This window comes from Loxodonta africana, chromosome 21 (assembly GCF_030014295.1).
Source record: "Loxodonta africana isolate mLoxAfr1 chromosome 21, mLoxAfr1.hap2, whole genome shotgun sequence".
Classification (NCBI taxonomy): Eukaryota; Metazoa; Chordata; class Mammalia; order Proboscidea; family Elephantidae; genus Loxodonta; species Loxodonta africana.
In genome coordinates, this window is record NC_087362.1 from 73,540,656 (window position 1) to 73,562,651 (window position 21,996).

At 42.4% G+C, this 21,996-nt stretch overlaps 1 pseudogene; it reads right to left on the reverse strand.

Annotated features, from left to right (window-relative positions):
- Positions 1-9,425: 9,425 nt before the first annotated feature.
- LOC100660597 (sphingomyelin phosphodiesterase 2-like) lies at positions 9,426-11,721 on the reverse strand (annotated as a pseudogene).
- Positions 11,722-21,996: the final 10,275 nt, after the last annotated feature.

Below are 21,996 nucleotides of genomic sequence, written 5' to 3' on the forward strand. Positions count from 1 at the left end.
ACCAAAGTAATGTTAAATCAGACCTGATGAACGCAAAGGTATAAATTCTACAAATACTATTACATCCTAAGTATTATTTCAGGTTCTTGATTTAGTCATTTAAACCGTTTAACCTTATTCTTAAAACAGAAAGCTTTTACAGGCCCACATTTTCTCCAGGAGGTGTACGTGGTATTAAAGTAAATGAATATTTGACTACTCACTCTGAATCGCTAGGTAATTAATCAGGTAATGTGGTTACATGGCTATTTGTAAGACATGTTTGACTAGCCTTATGACAGTCTGCTTCAGTGCTGCCTCATAGACACAATACAGGCAATGTGTGCAATTTTAAATTTTCTAGTAGCCATGTTAAAAACATTTAAAAAAAAAAAGGTGAAATTAATTTTAATAACGTATTTCATTTAACCTGATATTTAAAAAATATAATTTCATTATGTAATCAACATAAAAATGCATTAATGAAATAATATTTTACACCCTCTTTTTCATACTAGTCTTCAGAGCGTGGTGTGTACTTCATACCTACTTACTGCACACCTCACTGTGGATGTAATGTTCATCAGATATACTTGATCTCTATATAAAACCAAAAAAAACCCAAACCCATTGCTGTCAAGTCAATTTCGACTCATAGTGACCCTATAGGTTTCCAACGAGAGATTGGTTGATTTGAAATGCCAAACTTTTGGTTAGCAGCCTGAGCTATTAACCACTGCACCACCGGGGCTGCAGCTGAAACCTAGGTTCAAATGGTCAAGTACTTCCAAACATGTTTAAAATTTTCTTCAATAACTGAAACGAATATCAATTTTTAAATTTATATTAAAATTAAATAAAATTAAAATTCAGTTTCTTGCTCATTTTAGCCATACTTCGAGTTCTCGATAGCCACATGTGGTCGTGGCTGCTGTTTCCAGCTTGAGAGCCAGGCCCAGCCATAAACATATTTTCTGGAAGAGTTCTGGATTATTTGACCAGCTGTCAAAGGGAAGGGAGAAAAGTATGGCTTTATAAATCTAGCATCTTTTCCGTGTACCAAACACACATTCTCCCCTTTGAATGAAATCTCTAAAGTTCAATGAATGCTAAACACAAAGGAAATGTTATATACGTAAAAATGTTTCTAACATATTTTTAGGAGCTTATATTGCCGTCACAATGTTTCACAATTCATTCCCTACTAAATGTGTACAATTTTTTATTTTTTTTAGTGAGTATGGAGATACAAAGTGTACTTCTTAGGAAACAGTAGAGTATTATGATTTCTAGCTAAGGAAACAGAACAAGGGGATACTGTGTGGTTTAAAATCTGGAAGGGGTTGTATCCTTTCACCATACTTATTCAATCTGTATGCTGAGCAAATAATCTGAGAAGCTGGACCATTTGAAGAACATGGCATCAGGAATGGAGAAAGACTCATTAACAAGCTGTGATATGCATATGACACAACCTTGCTTGCCGAAAGTGAAGAGGATTTGAAGCACTTAGTGATGAAGATCAAAGACTACAGTACTCAATATGGATTATACTTACCTCAACATAAAGAAAACAAAAAATCCTCACAACTGGAACAATAAGCAACATCATGATAAATGGAGAAAAGTTTGACTTTGTCAAGAATTTCATTTTTCCTTGATCCACAATCAACACCCATAGAAGCAGCAGTCAAGAAATCAAAGGACACATTGAATTGGGCAAATCTGCTGCAAAGATCTCTTTATAAAGTGTTCAAAAGCAAAGCTGTCACCTTGAAGACTAGGGTGCACCTGACCCAAGTCATGGTGCTTTCAGTCATCTTATATGCATGTGAATGTTGGACAATGAATAAGGAAGGCCAAAGAAGAATTGATGCCTTTGAATTACAGTGTTGGTAAAGAATATTGAATGGACTGCCAGAAGAATGAACAAGTCTGTCTTGGAAGAAGTACAGCCAGAATGCTCCTTAGAAGCAAGGGTGGTGAGACTTTGTCTCACATATTTTGAGCTTAGTATCAGAAAGGACCAGTCCCTGGAGAAAGACATCAAGATTGTTAAAGTAGAGGATCAGTGGAAAAGAGGGGGACCCTCAATGAGATGGACTGATACAATGGTTGCAACAACGGGCTCAAACATAGAAACAATTGTGAGGATGGCACAGGACTGGGCAGTGTTTTGTTCTGTTATACACAGTTTCCCTGAAGGACAGAACCGACTTGATGGCACCTAAAAACAACGACAACAGCTACTGAAACTCACTTTGTCACTTTTTAAGATGAATTCCACTGGTTTGCTTGCAGTAGGGGGCTAGCCTTGGGAAGACTTGAACCGTTATCATCAAAGTAAGTTACTCATGTGCTGGCTCCTATGTTTCTTAAAACCCTTCTCTCCTGTGTATTTTCTGCAGTTGTTTCTTGTGGTTTAAATATTGCAGGCAGCCGGTTAGATAATCCTGAGGAGTAAAATGACACTCTTACATCTTAAATTGGAGCAACAACATTAACATCTGCCCCATATTTACAAATGCTGGAAGCGAAGCTAGTGCATTAGAGCAATGTCTTAGCTGAGCATTTCTCAAAACTTTTTCATGTCCTGGCACACAAAAAAATAGGATGCATAATAGTACCTTGTGTTTAGGGGATGACAGTCACCTCAGGCCATGATTGGCACCCAGAGGGCAGCATCTGGAACACACATGTAACCCATCTGAAGCACATTTATCTTAATCTCCATGACATTCCTGCAATATTATGCCTATTTTACAGATGAGGACATTGAGGCCCAAAGGCATGAAGTCACTGTCTCAGGATCACACACGAAGCAGTAGAGCTAGAACTGGGCATAGGACCACCTAATCCCATTCTGCTGCTTACTCTCACCAGTCTTTTGAAACTTTGAGCTGGCTTTCTCTTGATATATGGTCAGCTTGATGTAATAACACCTTTTTGACTAAAACTGACTTAAAGCTGGACTGAAATTTACCAACTGTACGAAAGTTACTGCTGAAATGAAAATGACTTCGCTAAGTGAGTCCAGTTTTCGAACTTTTGATGGAGAACATTTCACATTTAGAGTACCCATGTTTTATTTTCTCTACACTTACTTGTTAAGCAATGAAGTAAGTTTTCATCCTCAGTTTCCAGGTTTAAATAAACGGAGTTCTTAAGATTTGAAAGAAAACCCCTTTTTGCCTTGCCTTTGTAAATATTAGGTATGGGGGAACGACCCCTAGAAAAGTCCCCTTGCCTTCCTTTTATAAATAGCAGATATCAAGAAATGCCCTCTAAAAGAAGCTGAAAGTTGTTGTGATTATTTGCCTTGCTTTCAAATTCCTTACACATAATTAAGCAGCAAAGGTTTTTGTTGACTGGAATACATCTGTTCATGTGTATTTCATTCTCATCTTGAAACCTGAATCATATTAAGAGAGGTTGTAAACTGAAGCTCATTCAATCAGAATTTTCAACACAGAAACTGTAGGAGCTTAAACACATTTAGATAACAGCAAGAGATTGTCTTAGCTTTTTTTCTTTAAAAACATGAATCTGAAATGTGATACTCTATACAATGTGATTGGAACGAGAAAGTTGGAAACAAAGAATTGGTAGTTGGAAAATATGGCCTTGGTGATAGAAATGATGCCAGAGGTCGCATGATAGAATTTTGCAAGACCAACAACTTCATTGCAAATATTTTTTTCACCAACATAAACAGCAATTATACACATGGACCTCATCAGGTGGAATACACGGGAATCAAAGTGACTACATCAGTGGAAAGAGATGATGGAATAGCTCAATGTCATCAGCAGTCAGAACAAAGCCGGGGCCCAACTGTGGAACAGACCATCAATTGCTGACGTGTAAGCTCAAGTTAAAAATAAAGGAAACTAGAACAAGTCCATGAGAGCCAAAGTACGACCTTGAGTACATCCCACCTGAATTTAGAGACCATCTCAAGAATAGATTTGACGCATTGAACACTAACGACCAAAGGGCCAGGTGAGTTGTGGAATGATATCAAGGACATCATCCATGAAGAAAGCAAGAGGTCATTGAAAAGACAGGAAAGAAAGAAAAGATCAAGATGGATGTCAGGGGAGACTCTGAAAATTACTCTTGAACATCAAGCAGCTAAAGCAAAAGGAAGAAATGATGAAGTAAAGGAACGGAACAGAAGATTTCAAAGGGCGGCTCGAGAAGAAAAAGTAAAGTATTCTAATGACATGTGCAAAGAGCTGGAGATGGAAAACCAAAAGGGAAGAACACGCTCAGTGTTTCTCAAGCTGAAAGAACTGAATTAAAAACTCAAGCCTCAAGTTGCAATAGTAAAGGATTCTACGGGGAAAATATTAAATGACTCAGGAAGCATCAAAAGAAGATGGAAGGAACATACAGAGTCACTGTACCAAAAAGAACTGGTCAACTTTCAACCATTTCAAGAGGCAGCATATGATCAGGAACCAATGGTACTGAAGGAAGAAGTCCAACCTGCACTGAAGGCATTGGCGAAAAACGAGGCTCCAGGAACTGACGGAATATCAACTGAGCTGTTTCAACAAATGGATGCAGTGCTGTAAGTGCTCACTCGTCTATGCCAAGATTTGGAAGACAGCTACCTGGCCAACAGACTGAAAGAAATCCATATTTATGCCTATTTCCAGGAAAGGTGATCCAAATGAATGCAGAAATTATAGAACAATATCACTAATACCACATGCAAGCAAAATTCTGCTGAAGATCATTCAAAAGCAGTTGCAGCAGTACACGGACAAGGAGCTGCCAGAAATTCAAGTCAGATTCGGAAGAGCACATGGAACCAGGGATATCATTGCTGATGTCAGAGGGATCCTGGCTGAAAGCAGAGAATACCAGAAGGATGTTTACCTGTGTTTTATTGACTATGCAAAGGCATTCGACCGTGTGGATCATAACAAATTACGGATAACATTGTGAAGAATGAGTATTCCAGAACACTTGATTGTGCTCATGAGAAACCAGTACATATATCAAGAGGCAGTTGTTCAGACAGAACGAGGGGATGCTGCTGGTTTAAAGTCAGGAAAGGTGTGTGTCAGAGTTGTATCCTTTCACCATACCTATTCAATCTGTATGTTAAGCAAATAATCCGAGAAACTGGACTATATGAACAAGAATGGGGCATCAGGATTGGAGGAAGATTCATTAGCAACCTGCATTATGCAGATGACACAACCTTGCTTGCTGAAAGAGAAGAGGACTTGAAGCACCTACTGACGAAGATCAAAGACCACAGCCTTCAGTATGGATTGCACCTCAAAATAAAGAAAACAAAAACCCTCACAACTGGACCAATAAGCAACATCATGATAAATGGAGAAAAGATTGAAGTTCTCAAGGATTTCATTTTGCTTGAATCCACAATCAACACCCACGGAAGCAGCAGTCAAGAAATCAAAAGACGCATTGCATTGGGCAAATCTGACACGAAAGATCTCTTGAAACAAGTGTTGAAAAGCAAAGATGTCACCTTGATGACTAAAGTGTGCTGACCCAAGTTATGGTAGTTTCAATCACATCATACACGTGTGAAAGCTGGACAATGAGTAAGGAGGACTGAAGAAGTATTGACCCCATGGAATTGTGCTGTTGGCGAAGACTATTGAATATGCCATGGACTGCCAAAGGAACAAACAAATCTGTCTTGAAAGAAGTACAACCAGAACGCTCCTTAGAAGTGAGCATGGTGAGACAGTGTCTTACATACTTTGGACATGTTGTCAGTAGGGATCAGTCCCAGGAGAAGGACATCATGCTTGGCAGAGTACAGGGTCAGTGGAAAAGAGGAAGACCCTCATCAAGATAGATTGACACAGTGGCTGCAACAATGGGCTCAGGCATAACAACAGTTGTGAGCATGGCCCAGGACCGGGCAGTGTTTCATTCTGTGGTACATAGGGTCGCTATGAGTTGGAACTGACTCGATGGCACCTACCAACAACAAATACAATGTGAAGTGGAGAAAGATAGGGAAAAAATCGAGCTGGGGTCAGGACAAGGAACCTCCTCAATCTTACAGCATGGATTTATTATTTATTTTTAATGCTTAATATAAAAAAAATGCATAGGATTAAATCAAATATGAATCTGAATATGATTTTTCAAAAGAATAGCTTTGCTCTAGGTTTTAGCTCATGTTGCTTTTAACCTTGTTAAATGAAAAGTTAAACTGAAGCTTCCTTAGGCTAAATTAGAGTTAATAACAAAACAGTCTACGTTTTTAGAATCTACCTCTCATAGAAAATTTTAGTATGATTAAGTGGCCTCTGGGCAAATTTTTCCAATAATCTTAGTTTTTGAAGCATGTAGGCACTCTCATAACAAAAATACCAGAAAATATTTAAACTGATCCTGAACTTATTTTTATTTTTAATTTTCACAGCCTCTCAGAGTAGAGTTCCTTGTGTTATTTTGGAGTTTATGAAATGATTCCACTTTGACTTCTGAGTAAGGTACTTAAATAAAAAGCAGCATACAGATAAAAACCAAAACCAAACCCATTGCTGTTGAGTCGATTCCAACTCATAGCAACCCTATAGGACAGTAGTAGAACCAACCCACAAGGTTTCCAAGGCTGTACCCAAAAGGTCGGTACTTTGAATCCACTAGCTACTCCTTGGAAACCCTCAGGCAGTTCTACCATGTTCCACAGGGTCCTTGAGTAAAAATTGACTAGACAACAATGTTTTCGTTTTTAATATTTATGGAAGCAGGCTGCCACATCTTTCTCCCTCAGAGAGGCTGGTGGGTGTGAACCGCCAATCTTTCAGTTAGCAGCCAAGTGCTTAACCGCCGTACCACCAGAGCTCCCAGCATACAGATACCAAAAAACCAAACTTGTTGCTGTCGAGTGTATTCCAACTCATAGTGACCCTATAGGACAGAGTAGAACTGCCCCATAGAGTTTAAAAGGAGTGGCTGGTAGATTCAAACTGCGGACCTTTTGGTTAGCAGCCAAGCTCTTAACAACTGTGCCAGGAGGGCTCCAGCATAAAGATAAATAGTGAGAAAGAATGAGGGACCCAAATTTGTGATTCTCCCACCCTAATCAGCCAAGAGAAAAAGCTGGGAGCCATTCTTAATAGCACCCTCTTTACCGCTCGCACATCACACACACACTCACACAACCCATCCCCAGTCATGCCAGTTTCACCTAAGGTACATTTTGAATCCCTCCACTTCTCCCATCCCCACTGTGATGACATGGCTTTTGCTGCACTCCTGCCCAGGCCTGACTGATCCTTTCCAGCCCGCACCCACCTTCTTTCTCTGCTGGAAGCAGTATCCTATTTGTGCACTGCATTGTCCCCTTAGCATCAAGCACAGTGCCTTGCGAAATGAATGGGCCTGCGATCTTACTAATGCGAGTATGATCAGGCCTCTGCTTAAAATCCTTGATCCCACTGCACTTAGAATAAAACCCCAAACCAGCTTCCTCTTGGGCTCTTCTTTCCCCGGCTCACTTCCAGTCACGGCAGCTTCCTTGCTCTTCCCCAAACACACCCAGCTCTTTTCTGCTTCCTGGCTTTGGGGCAGGCAGTGTCTCAGCCTTGAAAGGTCTCAGCCCCCTACTCTCTGACTAATGTCTGCTCATCTGTCAGGATTCATCTTAAGTGTCACTTCTTCAGGGAGGCTCTTCATGACCCCCTAATCTTCATCAAGCCACCCTGTCATATCCTTTCATGGCACCCTGTGTACTTTGGGCTTAGTTTGTAATTCTGTTCACGTCAGGAACTGTCTATCTGGTCACACTGTATCCACAGCTCCTGGATTGTTTGAATGCACTGACCTGCAGGTGCAAGGCCATATTACAGGTTGGCTTAGACATGTCACGTGGAATGCGAGGGGCCTAGTTTCTGGCTCCAAGCCCAGAAGATGGCATTGCAAGAAGACAGAACACAGCGAGGGTTAGGGGAAAGGGGAGCCTGTCTTAACGACTCAGGTTTATAAACGGAAGCCACTGCTGGCATGACTATTGGCAAAAGCACTAGACTGTGATCCTTTCAAGCTGACTTTTCATGTTTCAGCCTCTTCTTTGACTCAATAGGAATTATCCAACATGACGGTGCCACTATTTAAGTTCTATGTACAGATATAATGTGGGTCACGACTCACAGAAGATTCTAAAGAAGGCGAGAAATATCTGCAGATAAATAATAAATTTATTCTTTTAGCTTTAATGGCTTTAATAGAGGTCTTTTTAAAAAAAAAAAATTCTATAAATAGAGCTTGGTTTGGGTTTTTCCAGTCTGTACAATTCTTGGAGCCACTAACATTGAATAAGAGGATTTTAGAATCGAAATGGACCGAGGAGGTTGAGTAATTACATTGCCTCCATTTAGAGACAAGAAGACGGCAGAGTAGTCATTAGTCACTTTTCCCAGGTCAGAAAAAACAGAACCAAACCCATTGCCATTGAGTCGATTCCAACTCACAGCAACCCTACAGGACAGGGTAGAACTGCCCCATAGGGTTTCCTAGATCTCAGGAGGCTTGCATGAAACAAAGGGGAAGCTGACAGAGCTGGGTCCCAGACCTCTGTATTCCTCCTTGCTTTATGCTCTGGCGTGTACCTTTCATTATCATAAAGTGAAACTCCAAGGCAGGGGTTTCTTTGCACTGGTGAAGTCATTCTTGTTCTGTGATCTTTGGAGAGTCAGTTTTACCATTTGCCATTCAGAGAGCCTAATTGTCCTGTTTGGCTATAAGGAAGTTCCTGGGTCAAGGGCCCGACCCTTTTGGGCCCCTGCAAATGCTGGAGCGGCTGGTTGTTAGCAGCTCACGAAAGGGAAGTGAGATGGTCCTAAAGGCTGGTAACCCGTTCGTAGTGGACTTTAGAACATTTTTGCACTATGTATTTAAGTGTGGGTGTGTCTGATTGTAAAAACGGTGGCGTAGGGGAGTTGAATTGCCTGGTCTAACCTCACAAGCAAGGAGGGGAATCAGTAGCAGCATCCACAGCTCCAGGCTGATCCTATGAGGCAGAGGTCAGACAAACCTCGGCCCTCCAACCTTTTCAACAAGTCTGACACCAGCCGTCTCTCGACACCAGCCGTCTCTCCCAAAAAGACAGCAGCTGATGAGCACGCTGAGGATCAGGTCCTGAAGAAGCTGCTGGACGTGGTGGGCCAGCAAGATGCCCTCATGTGCTTCCGGGAAGAACGCAGGCTTGGCAAGCTGTAGGGAAGATGGCCATAGTGTATCTCCCAGAGACGTCTGCAGGACCAGTGCCTGGTATCACAACCTTGCCGAGGACAGTGCCACTCCTGCCTATCTAGGCTGCCTGGGAGAGGGCCTCCTTGTTTACAATAAAAATGTTTCTGCCACAAACAAGGCTCATGCTGCCTGAGGTTGGGGTTAGGGGTGTGCAGAGAGGGCAGAAGATGTGTGGGAGCCTTGTGGCCTACACTGTGACAGTTACACTGACCCTTGGCCCTATCACTGCCCCTTCAAGGAAAAAGGCAGAGCCACTGAAGAGTGTCAAGCTTTATTGCTCTTCAGCTCTGTCCTCCACCTGCTGCCCCAGGAGCTAGGCTGACAGAGGCACTGAGTACAGGTCCTGGGCTTCCCTGGCCCTTCCCAGCACATGCTGGAGCTCAGCTCAGGCCCAACATAAGCCTTTGACCTCTTGCATGTGGAAGAGCTAGAATGCACCTACCACCAGCACCTGTCCCATGCAAGGGCTCAAGAGCAGCAAGCTAACTTCCCTGCCCTCTCCTCTGGTCCCTAGTGCACATTGCAATACCAGAAGAAGCAGCCCCATATCAATTACATGTCTAGCAGAGGCAGCCCACCAGTGAACTTGAGCCACATCCAAGCCCAGCTCCATCCAGGCCTCCTTTAGCACAGTGATCAATGACAACATCTCTGCTGGTCCTAGAACAAGTCAGGGCAGTGGGCAGGAAAGAGAGGGTCAGAGAGGAGGGGCTACCTTGAGCAGGGAGCAGCCAAGGACTCACTGTGAGTAGGGTTCGGGCTGTACTACAGGAGGGGCCTCACACACGGAGTCGCCATCAGAGCCTCATGACCAGAGAGGGGGGTGCCACTGTGAGGGTCATGGCCTGCAGTAGTTTTGAGGGTTTTGCAGGAGATGTAGACCCCAGAAACCGCCTAGGAAGAGTGAGGGCCTAAAGAAGCATCTGTCTGAGGGCCTCTTCCCAGAGAACCAGGTCCTGGCTACCCCACGCTCCAGAGATCAGTTGGCAAGAATCAGCACAGGCAGGTGAGGGAAGGCACACAGTGGTGGAGGCACATTGTGGGGGAGGAACCTGACCTTGTAAAGCACATAGTCAGTGCAGATGCCCCCTGCTGGTTGACATAGCAGTTCTGGGGCACCTTCCTCACAGGTGAATACTTGCTTGTGTTAGGATGAGGGGAAGAAGAGGGAGAGAAGCTAGGGTGTAAGTGGGGAAACATTGGGCCGTGGCCATGCCTTGAAGTCCTGGGTCTCGAAGTAGGCATCTTGCAGCCCTGTCCACTCCTTCAGCAGGCAGCAGGCCAGGTCTTTTGGGTACAAGTTGAGGTCCTCACACAACAGAACCATGTCTGCCCTCTTGGATGTGTGACTGGGGGAAGCCAGGCTGGTGAGGCAGGAATTTCTTCCTATATATGGGGCCTTGGCCACCCCTCAGTCCCTGGGTCCCATCCCACTTCCCCATCTCACACACTGGATAAACTGGGCCAGTTGGCAAGCTTGGGTCATAAGATGTACCAGGTAGATATCCTTCTGTCAATTGTACTCTGGATGGAGCTGAGCAAGATAAATGAGATTATGGCAGATAAGGCTGAGAGTCCAAGGAGCAAAGTCTAAATCAAGCTTGTGTGTCACTTGGCACTATGCTCAGCATAGAATGAGTGAAACTTGCCTGCTGTGACCTTACAAGATCTTGTCCCTATGCCCCACCCCAGACTGCACAGCTAGAGGAGTCCCACTTCTGCCTCTCAGGATTAGGCTTCAAGGGCCACTGCCAATGACTCTATTGAGAACCAAGCCCTGTTAAATAGCCAGAAAGGCAGGAAGAGAAATACCCCACCCCACTTTCCTCCCTCATCCCCTCCCTTGTCTCCCAACTCTGATTGGTTGCTTTCTTTCTCTCTGCTGATGAGACCAGCCCTGGAACAAAGAACAAACCTCCTACGGCCTTTGTAGGAGGATGATGGGGTGGCCTGATAATAAGGCTGAGTTGGGCGGAAGTTCTTCCTGTTTCCACCATCTTCTGCTCCCACACCCAGAGGGAGAGGATGCTGGAAGAGGGTGGGGGAGGGGGGAGGTGGAGGTGCAGGCCTGATAGGAAATGGCTGGCAGGTCCAAGAGCTTCCTGGTCTGAGAACAGGCTGCCAGGACAGTATTCTTCTCGCATCCTGAAGAAACGTGCAACCGGGTAGGTGAGTAACAGCTCCTGTCTCAGGGACTCAAAGTCCTGCTCACTACACACGTGGAGGAAGAGGTGAGGATGCCTGATTGGCCCCTTCTCCTAGGGGAAACGTCCCCTCCTGCACCCCTAGCTGCCCTCCTCCCAGTCTCAGTTTCATGTCAGCTCCCCACAACCCTACCTCCTCCAGTAGAGCCAGATCAAAGCTCTCAATGTTCAGAATGTCTCCCAGGTGCTTCAGGTGGTCTACGTGATGCTTGTTCCAGTAAGGAATGCCAGTGGCTTCACTAGGGTTGGTATCACCCAGTGCAGTAACACATGGTATCACCATCCCATGGACCTCATCCCATGCCAGACCATAGAGAATCCTTAGTAATTTTTATTATCAATTTTAGTCATAGAATAGTATGTGATATGTATAGTTACAAATTACTTAAATGTAATATTTCTTACATTATATGAACACTAACAACAAAATTGTTTTGTAAAATCTTTCCACACTGAAATGGTAACTGAGTGGAAGCCTTTTTTATTTTTCTCCTTCTTTTCTTATAATTACTACTTAATTCTCAAAAAAGTTATTGATGTAGGTTCACAAACGCTAACTACCACAGTATTGTAGCTAAAACACCAGAAAAATTGACAAAATCAGCAACTGAAAAACACCGATGGCAACAAAAACAGCGTGTACAGATGAAACCATGTGATTCAAAGCATCACTGGAATTGGATAATAATGGCAGCTCTGACCAGAGTTCATTAGAAGGTTCAAAAAGTAAATTGGCATAGAGTTTAGCCCTGTGGGTATATTGATACATGTAAGCATTGGGCAAATCTGCTGCAAAGACCTCTTTCAAGTGTTAAAAAGCAAAGATGTCACCTTGAGGACTAAGGTGTGTCTGACCCAAGCCATGGTATTTTCAATCACCTCATATGCATGTGAAAGCAGGACAATGAATAAGGAAGGCAGAAGAAGAATTGATATCTTTGAATTATGGTGTTGCTGAAGAATATTGAATACATCATGGACTGCCAGAAGAATGAACAAGCCTGTCTTGGAAGAAGTACGACCAGATTGCTCCTTAAAAGCAAGAATAGCAAGACTTCCTCTCATGTATTTTGGACATATTATCGGAGGGACCAGTCCCTGGAGAAGGACATTATGCTCCGTAGAGGGTCAGCAAAAAAAGAGGAAGGCCCTCGGCCAGGTGGATTGACACTGTGTCTGCAGCTATGGGCTCAAGCATAACAATGAGTGTGAGGGTGGTGCAGGACCAAGCAGTGCTTTGTTGTGTTGTACATGTGGTCGCTTTGATGGGAACTGACTCGATGACACCTGACAGCAACAACGATAAGTTGGGCTTAAAAAAAAAAATGTTTTTGTTGTTATAACTACCTGTCATGGATTGAATTGTGTCCCCCCAAATATCTGTCAACTCGGCTAGGCCATGATTCCCAGTATTGTATGATTGTCCACCATTTTGTCATCTGATGTGATTTCCTGAGGCGTTGTAAATCCTATCACTGTGATGTAATGAGATGGATTACTGGCAGTTATATTGATGAGATCTACAAGATTAGATAGTGTCTTAAGCCAATCTCTTTTGAGGTATAAAAGAGAGAAGCGAACAGAGGGACGGGGGACTTCACGCCACCAAGAAAGCAGTGCCAGAAGCAGAGTTCATTCTTTGGACCCTGGATTCCTGTGCAGAGAAGATCCTACACCAGAGGAAGACTGATGACAAGGACCTTCCTCCAGAGCCAACAGCCTAAGACATGACTCTCAGAGATATTTTTATTTAAAAAAAATTTCTGCTGAAACACTGCACAAAAATTTTATAGACAGTCATTTTGCAGTCACCCCTTTCTGACAGTGCCACCCAGTACGATCCACACACCTTGTACCCCTCTACTGATGCTACTGTCTGTCTTTTAACTACACCTACTCCCTCCAGGTTTTGGAACATGCTCCTTCTCTACATGCCTTCAGGCCTAGAGGTGGTGGTAACAGCTCCCGGATGTTGGTAGCCTCACAGTGTTTCACCAGCCCCTACATTTCTGTTTGTGTCCTTTACTGAGCTCTCCTCAGCTACCCCATTACAGCATGCCACCTGTTTTCTTCTGGGACCTTGGCTGACTCAGTCAGTCTCTTCATCGAAATTTTAGTTTTTTTTTTTTTTTTTTTCACCCAGTGTAATAACATCTTGTAGGGTTCCCCCCCCCATCTTAGACATAGACGTTTTTGTTAGCTTATTTATAAATATTTTATATGTTTGTAACTGTTTTAATAAATTGGGATTCTTTGTCTCCATATCTTCTAGGCAGTTATTACCATTATAAAAGAAAGCTTCAAATTTTTTATTTCACGTCGTAGTTTGAAAAATAGCTGGCATACTTACCTTGTTACTGCAATTCAATAAATGTATCTTGGGCTTCTCATTAATAATGTTACTAAAGTTTGGTTTAAAATAGTCTCCATTTTTTGTTTGCATTTGTTGTATTACTTTATTTTTGTGTTGTATTTGTTCAGAAAATTACCAATAGCAGCTAAAATAGAAAAGCTGTTAAAACCTCAGTGGTTTATCAACAGTGTACTTCTCACTCATAACCAATTTAATGCCCGTCCATGATGGCAGAGTGGTTAAGTGCTTGGCTGCTAACCGAAATGTTGGCAGTTCAAACTCACCAGCCATTCTGTGGGAGAAAGTTGTGGCAATCTGCTTCCATAAAGAGTACAGCCTTGGAAACACTTTGGTGGCGGTTCTGCTCTGTCCTACAGGGTCACTATGGGTCAGAATCGGTTCAATGATGCACAACGATAATGGGCATCACTCCACCGTCTTGTAGCTACACCACCTGAAACACAGGTCCTCACAGGTCATCTGGCAGACAGAAAACCAAAAGAAAACCAAACCTTAATACATTGCCTTCAAATGAATTCTGACTCATAATGACCCTATAGAACAGAGTAGAACTGCCCTGTAGGGTTTCCAAAGAGTGACTGGTGGATTCGAACTGCCAGCCTTTTGGTTAGCAATTCCACTCCTAGATGTACACCCAAGAAAAATGAAAACATACACCCGGGTAAAATCTTGTACACAAGTGTTCATAGCAGCATTTTTCATATCAGCCTAAAAGTGGAAGTGGCCTAAATGTTTATCAACTGATGAATAAATAAACAAAATGTGGTACAGCCATTTAGTTAAATATTATTTGTAAAAAAGAACGAAAAATTGATACATGTTCCAACATGGATGAATTTTGAAAATATTTGACTAAGTGAAAGAAGTCACTCGCAAAAGACTATATACTGTTTATTATAAACCAAAACCAAACCCACTGCTCTCGAGTTGATTCCAACTCATAGCAACCCTATAGGACAGAGTAGAACCACTCCTCAGAGTTTCCAAAGAGTGCCTGGCGGATTCGAACTGCCGACCTTTGGGTTAGCAGCCATAGCACTTAACCACTAGGCCACAAGGGTTTCCCTGTTTATTATATTAGTATGAAATGTCCAGAACAGGCAAATCTATAGAGACAGAAAGGGTACTAGTGACTGGCTATGGTAGAAGTCATGTGGGTCTAGGGGGTGACAGCTAAGAGGTGTGGGTTTTTTTATGGAGTGATAAAAGCATTCTAAAATTGTTTTGTCTTATCCTTCATCAAAGCTACCACCTATCTATTGTCTATTTAGACAGTACACAATACTGACGAAGCCAGCACAACTTGTTCAAGGCAAGGTCATGGAAGCTCCATAGACACATCCAAACTCCCTGAGGGACTGAATTACTGGGCTGAGGGCTGTGGGGACCATGGTCTTGGGGAACATCTAGCTCAACTGGCATAACATAGTTTATAAAGAAAATATTCTACATTCTACTTTGGTGTGTAACAGCTGGGGTCTTAAAATCTTATAAGCAGCCATCTAAGATACTGCACAGGTCTCATCCCATTGGAAGCAAAGGAAAATGAAGAAAATCAAAGGCACAAGGGAAAGATTAGTCCAAAGGACTAATGGACCACAACTACCATAGCCTCCACCAGACTGAGTCCAGCACAACTAGATAGTGCCCAGCTACCACCACTGACTGCTCTGACAGGAATCACAACAGAAGGACCCAGATAGAGATGAAGAAAAATGTAGGAAAAAATTCTAACTCACAAAAAAGACCAGAATTACTGGCCTGACAGAGACTGGAGTAACCCCCAAGAGTATGGCCCCCAGACACCATTTTAGATCAGTAATTAAATCACTCCTGAAGTTTACCCTTCAGCCAAAGATTAGATAGACTCATAGAACAAAATGAGACTAAAGGGGCAAACCAGCCCAGGGACAAAGACTAGAAGGCAGGAGAGGACAGGAAACCTGATAATAGGGAATTCAAGTTCAAGGAGAGAGAGTGTTGACATGCTGTGGGATTGGTAACCAATGTCACCAAATGATATGTGCACTAATTGATTAATGAGAAACTACTTTGTTCTGTAAACTTTCATCTGAAGCACACACACACAAAAAAAATCTAATATTGATTGTGGTAATGGCTACAACTTTGTAGACTTCAAAAGCCATTGAGATGCGAAGTCAAGATGGCAGAATAGACAGATGCTTCCAGCGAGCCCTCTTTACAACAAAGACCCAAAAAAACAAGTGAAACGAGTATATTTGTGACAAGCTGGGAACCCTGAGCATCAAAGGCAAGCTTAGGCAATGAACTGAGGGGCAGGGGGAGGAAGAGATCATTCAGAAATGGAGAGGAGTTACCAGACCTGAACCACAGGAAGCCCTCAGGTGCCATTCCTGGAGCCGTGGCAGTAGCGGTGGGCTGGTACTAGCATTCGGTTTTGGCTGCAGTTTCCTCAGGGAGAAGCAGCCAGCCACCCAGCCCACTCACACCTCCGGAACCTGAGGAGAACAGCACTCTTGGCAAAAGCTAAGTATTTGCATATGTTTTACCGCGCCCCCCTCCCCCACCCCAGGCCTGAGATAGACCCTGGTGAGCACCTAGAGCTATCCTCTCAGCCTTGGGGAAGGAAAAAATTCGCAATTGGGGGGAAAAGATAATTTGCTAGCTCCATTAACTGGGGGAGATCAGGACAGAAGCAGCTCCTGTCCAGGCATAAAGCATCCGTGGACCTTGAGCACCTTTCCCTTCTGCATGGACCTGTGTGGGCCTATTTTGGGAGAATAGGTACTTGTTGGCAAACTCCAACCATTTCAGCTGTGCGGTAGAGAGGTGGGGGTTTGACGTTTGACATTGCTTTGTCTATTAAACAAGGTCCTCACCTACCCACATCAGGGACCTAAGGACTGGTAGCTCCACTCAGGTCACCCAACCACCTGCGACAAGGGTCCAAAGATAACTGGTACTTCCCAGTCCTTACAACCAAAAACTTTGGGTGCTCACGGTCCCTCTGCAGAACCCACCCACCAGCACGCTCTAGAGAACAGAGATGTGTTTCCTCAGAGACACTCGGGGGTCAGTTCTCAGCCTCCTGCCTTGTTCAGAGCATGACCCCCTGCTGCAGTCAGATACCGGTATATATGCCAATCACCCCTGCCCCTCTAAGACTATAGGACAGAGCCTGTACCACACACTTGATGATCAGCTACCTGGAAACCTGAGCTGAATTCATACAAGAAAACTGAATGGACTCCTAGACTGATATACCTGATAACTGCTCTAGCCATCTGGGGACAGGACACCAGAGCTCCAAAGGCAAAAATAATCAAGCTAGCTCACTCAAGCAACCCATAGGGATATATGAAAACAAAACAAAGCCAGAAGCTATGACACAGTAAGCAAGCATAAACTAATACAATAACTTATAGATGGCTTGGAGACAACAGTCAATATCAAGTCACATAAAGAAACAGACCATGATCACTTCAACAGGCTCTCAAAACAAAGAAACCAGGGATCTTCTAGATGAAAGAGCATTCCTGGAATTACCAGATGCAGAATACAAAAGTTTAATATACAGAACTCTTCAAGACATCAGGAAGGAAATGAGGCAATACACAGAACAAGCCAAGGAACACACAGATAAAGCAACTGAAGAAATTAGAAAGATAATTCAGGAACATAACGAAAAGTTTAATAAGCTGGAAAAATCCATAGACAGGGAAAAATCCATAGACAGATAGCAATCACAAATTCAGAAGATTACCAATAAAATTACAGAATTAGACAACTCAATAGAAAGTCAGAGGAGCAGAATTGAACGAGTAGAAGCTAGAATTTCTGAACTTGAAGATAAATCACTTGGCACTAATATTTTTGAAGAAAAATCAGATAAAAGAATTTAAAAAAATAAAGAAGCCTTAAAAATCATGTGGGACTCTATCAAGAGAAATAACCTATGAGTGATTGGAGTACCAGAATAGGGAGGGATAACAGAAAATACAGAGAAAATTGTTGAAGATTTGTTGGCAGAAAACTTCCCTGATATTGAGAAAGATGAGAAGATATCTATCCAAGATGCTCATCAAACTCCACACAAGGTAGATGTTAAAAGAAAGTCACCAAGACATGGTATAATCAAACTTGCCAAAACCAAACATAAAGAGAGAATTATGAGCAGCGAGGGATAAATGAAAAGTCACCTACAAAGGAGAGCCAATAAGAATAAGCTCAGACTACTCGGCAGAAAACGTGCAGGCAAGAAGGCAATGGGATGACATATTTTAAAAAAATTGAAGGAAAAAAATTGCCTACCAAGAATCATATGTCCAGCAAAACTGTCTCTTAAATGTGAAGGTGAAATTAAGAAATTTCCATATAAACACAAGTTTGTGGAATTCATAAAAACCAAACCAAAACTACAAGAAATACTAAAGGGAGTTCTTTGGTTAGAAAATCAATATCAGGTATCAACCCAAGATGAGAACACCGGGCAGAGCAAGCAGAAGTCAACCCAGACAGGGAAATCCAAACAAACAAAGATTAAATATTAAAAAAAAAAAAAAAAAAAAAAGCCCAACACAGGGTAACAGCAATGTTATTATATAAAAGAAGACAATATTAAAATAATAAAGAGGGACTAAGAAATGTAATCACACACCTTCCATATGGAGAGGAAGATATGGTGATACAAAGAAATAAAAGTTAGTTTCAAATTGAGAAAAATGGGGGTAAATAATAAGGTAACCACAAAGGAGACAAACTATCCTACTCATGAAAATAAAATGCAAGGGAAAAATACAGACTCAGCAGAAACAAAATCAACAACAAATATGAGGAAAGGACAATATATAAAGAAAATCTACGCAACACAAAAAATCAAGTGGGAAAAAGAAACTGTCAGCAACACAGGTGGGAATGTAAACTGGTACAACCACTTTGGAAATCGATTTGGCGCTTCCTTAAAAAGCTAGAAATAGAACTACCATACAACCCAGAAATCCCATTCCTCGGAATATACCCTAGAGAAATTAGAGCCTTTACACGAACAGATATATGCACACCCATGTTTATTGCAGCTCTGTTTACAATAGCAAAAAGCTGGGAGCAACCAAGGTGTCCATCAACGGATGAATGGTTAAATAAATTGTGGTATATTCACACAATGGAATACTACGCATCGATAAAGAACAGTGACGAATCTGTGAAACATTTCATAACATGGAGGAACCTGGAAGGCATTATGCTGAGCGAAATTAGTCAGAGGCAAAAGGACAAATATTGTATAAGACCACTATTATAAGATATTGAGAAATAGTATAAACTGCGAAGAACACATTCTTTTGTGGTTATGAGAGGGGGGAGGGAGGGAGGGTGGGAGAGGGTTATTTACGGATTAGTTAGTAGATAAGAACTACATTAGGTGAAGGGAAGGACAATACTCAATACAGGGAAGGTCAGCTCAACTGGACTGGACCAAAAGCAAAGAAGTGTCTGGGATAAACTGCTTCGAAGGTCAGCAGAGCAAGGGCGGGAGTTTGGGGACTATGGCTTAAGGGGACTTCTAAGTCAATTGGCAAAATAAATTCTATTATGAAAACATTCTGCATCCTACTTTGAAGTGTGGCGTCTGGGGTCTTAAACACTAACAAGCAGCCATCTAAGATTCATCAATTGGTCGCAACCCACCTGGATCAAAGGAGAATGAAGAACACCAAGGTCATAAGAGAATTATGAGCACAAGAGACAGAAAGGGCCACATGAACTAGAGACATATCATCCTGAGACGAGAAGAACTAGACGGCACTTGGCTACAACCGATGACTGCCCTGACAGGGAACACAACAGAGAACCCCTGAGGGAGCAGGAGAACAGTAGGATGCAGACCCCATATTCTCATAAGACCAGACTTAATGGTCTGACTGAGACTAGAAGGACCCCGGTGGTCATGGCCCCCAGACCTTCTGTTGGCCCAGGACAGGAACCATTCCCAAAGACAACTCATCAGACATGGAAGGGACTGGACAATGCGTTTGAGAGAGATGCTGATGAAGAGTGAGCTACTTGTGTCAGGTGGACGCCTGAGACTGTGTTGGCATCTCCTGTCTGGAGGGGAGATGGGAGGGTAGAGAAGGTTAGAAACTGGCAAAAAACAGTCACGAAATGAGAGACTGGAGGGAGGGAGCGGGCTGACTCATTAGGGGGAGAGTAAACAGGAGTATGTAGTAAGGTGTATATAGGCTTATGTGTGATAGACTGACTTGATTTGTAAACATTCACTTAAAGCACAATAAAAATTATTTTTTTTTAAAAAGGACAAATATTGTATAAGACCACTATTATAAGAACTTGAGAAATAGTTTAAACTGAGAAGAAAACATTCTTTTGTGGTTATGAGAGGGGGGAGGGAGGGAAAATGGGAGAGGGGCATTCACTAATTAGATAGTAGATAAGAACTACTTTTTTTTCTTAGGTGAAGGGAAAGACAGCACACAATACAGGGGAGGTCAGCATAATCGGACTAAACTAAAAGCAAAGAAGTTTCCTGAATAAGCTGAATGCTTCGAAGACCAGGGTAGCAGGGGCAGGGGCCTGGGGACCATGGTTTCAGGGGACATCTAAGTCAATTGGCATAATAAAATCTATTAAGAAAACATTCTGCATCCCACTTTGAAGAGTGGCATCTGGGGTCTTAAACGCTAGCAAGCAGCCATCTAAGATGCATCAATTGGTCTTGACCCACCTGGATCAAAGGAGAATGAAGAACACCAAGGATACAAGGCGATTATGAGCCCAAGAGACAGAAAGGGCCACATGAACCAGAGACTACACCATCCTGAGACCAGAAGAGCTAGGTGGTGTCCGGCTACAACCGATGACTGCCCTGACAGGGAACACAACAGAGGACCCCTGAGGGAGCAGGAGAGCAGTGGGATGCAGACCCCAAATTCTTATAAGACCAGACTTAATGGTCTGACTGAGACTAGAAGGACCCCAGTGGTCATGGCCCCCAGACCTTCTGTTGCCCCGGGACAGGAACCATTCCTGAAGCCAACTCTTCAGACACGGATTGGACTGGACAATGGGTTGGAAAGGGATGCTGGTGAGGAGTGAGCTTCTTGGATCAGGTGGACACTGGAGACTATGTTGGCATCTCTCGCCTGGAGGGGAGATGAAAGGGTGGAGGGGGTTAGAAGATGGTGAAATGGACATGAAAAGAGAGAGTGGACTGTCTCATTAGGGGGAGAGTAATTGGGAGTGTGTAGCAAGGTGTATATGGGTTTTTGTGTGAGACACTGACTTGATTTGTAAACTTTCACTTAAAGCACAATAAAAATCATTTTTTAAAAAAGCCATTGAAATGTACACTTAAATGAGTATGTGAATTATATATCAATAAAATGGTTTGAAAAATAGGTGTTAAGGTTGTGTCAACAGCCCTTTGAGCAGTTATTGGGTCGACATCAAAATTTTTATTAGGTTATTGGTGTCCACAACCTCTGGTCTGTGTGACTGCAGACATGTTATTAAAACTTTCTGAGTCTCCGTTTCTTTACTCATTAAATGGAGATCATAATACTACCACCTATTGGGCTATTTTGAATTGTAAACTGAATAATACAAACGAGGTACTTATAACAGTGTCAAGTACATATTAGGAAATCTTTTAGAATAATAACAACTAATATTTATCATGTACATATTATGAAATAATTTCTGTATTCTTGGGCATAATATAATATTCTTTTAATATACTAATGGGTTTATTTGTTAATATTTTTAAAACTTCATAAAATTACTATATTTTAAAAACATGTATGTCATGAGGCCTCTCTTGAGGAAAGCCCTAGCTATATACCGTGGGATTAGATACATAGTGTTCACATTTTTGTCAATTGCTAAATAAAATGGTAATGCAGTTTCTACTTCCTTCTGGAATCAAAAATCATCTCATAGAGCACTCACAATGCTCAGGCAGGGTCAGGTATTGCCTCTGCTCACAGTGGCCTCAAAAACTTCCTCCAGAGTGATGCACAAATAGTATCAGCTCTTCTGTGTTTCATTACAAGAACACCCAGGCTAAGGTGCATCCTCTCCAGCTATCTTTCTAGCAGTTGAAGTCTTCTAATGGGTTTATATTTGCTTACTTTAAGAGAATTTATAAGAATTAGTATAATCTTGGAAACCATGGTTAAGTGCTATGGC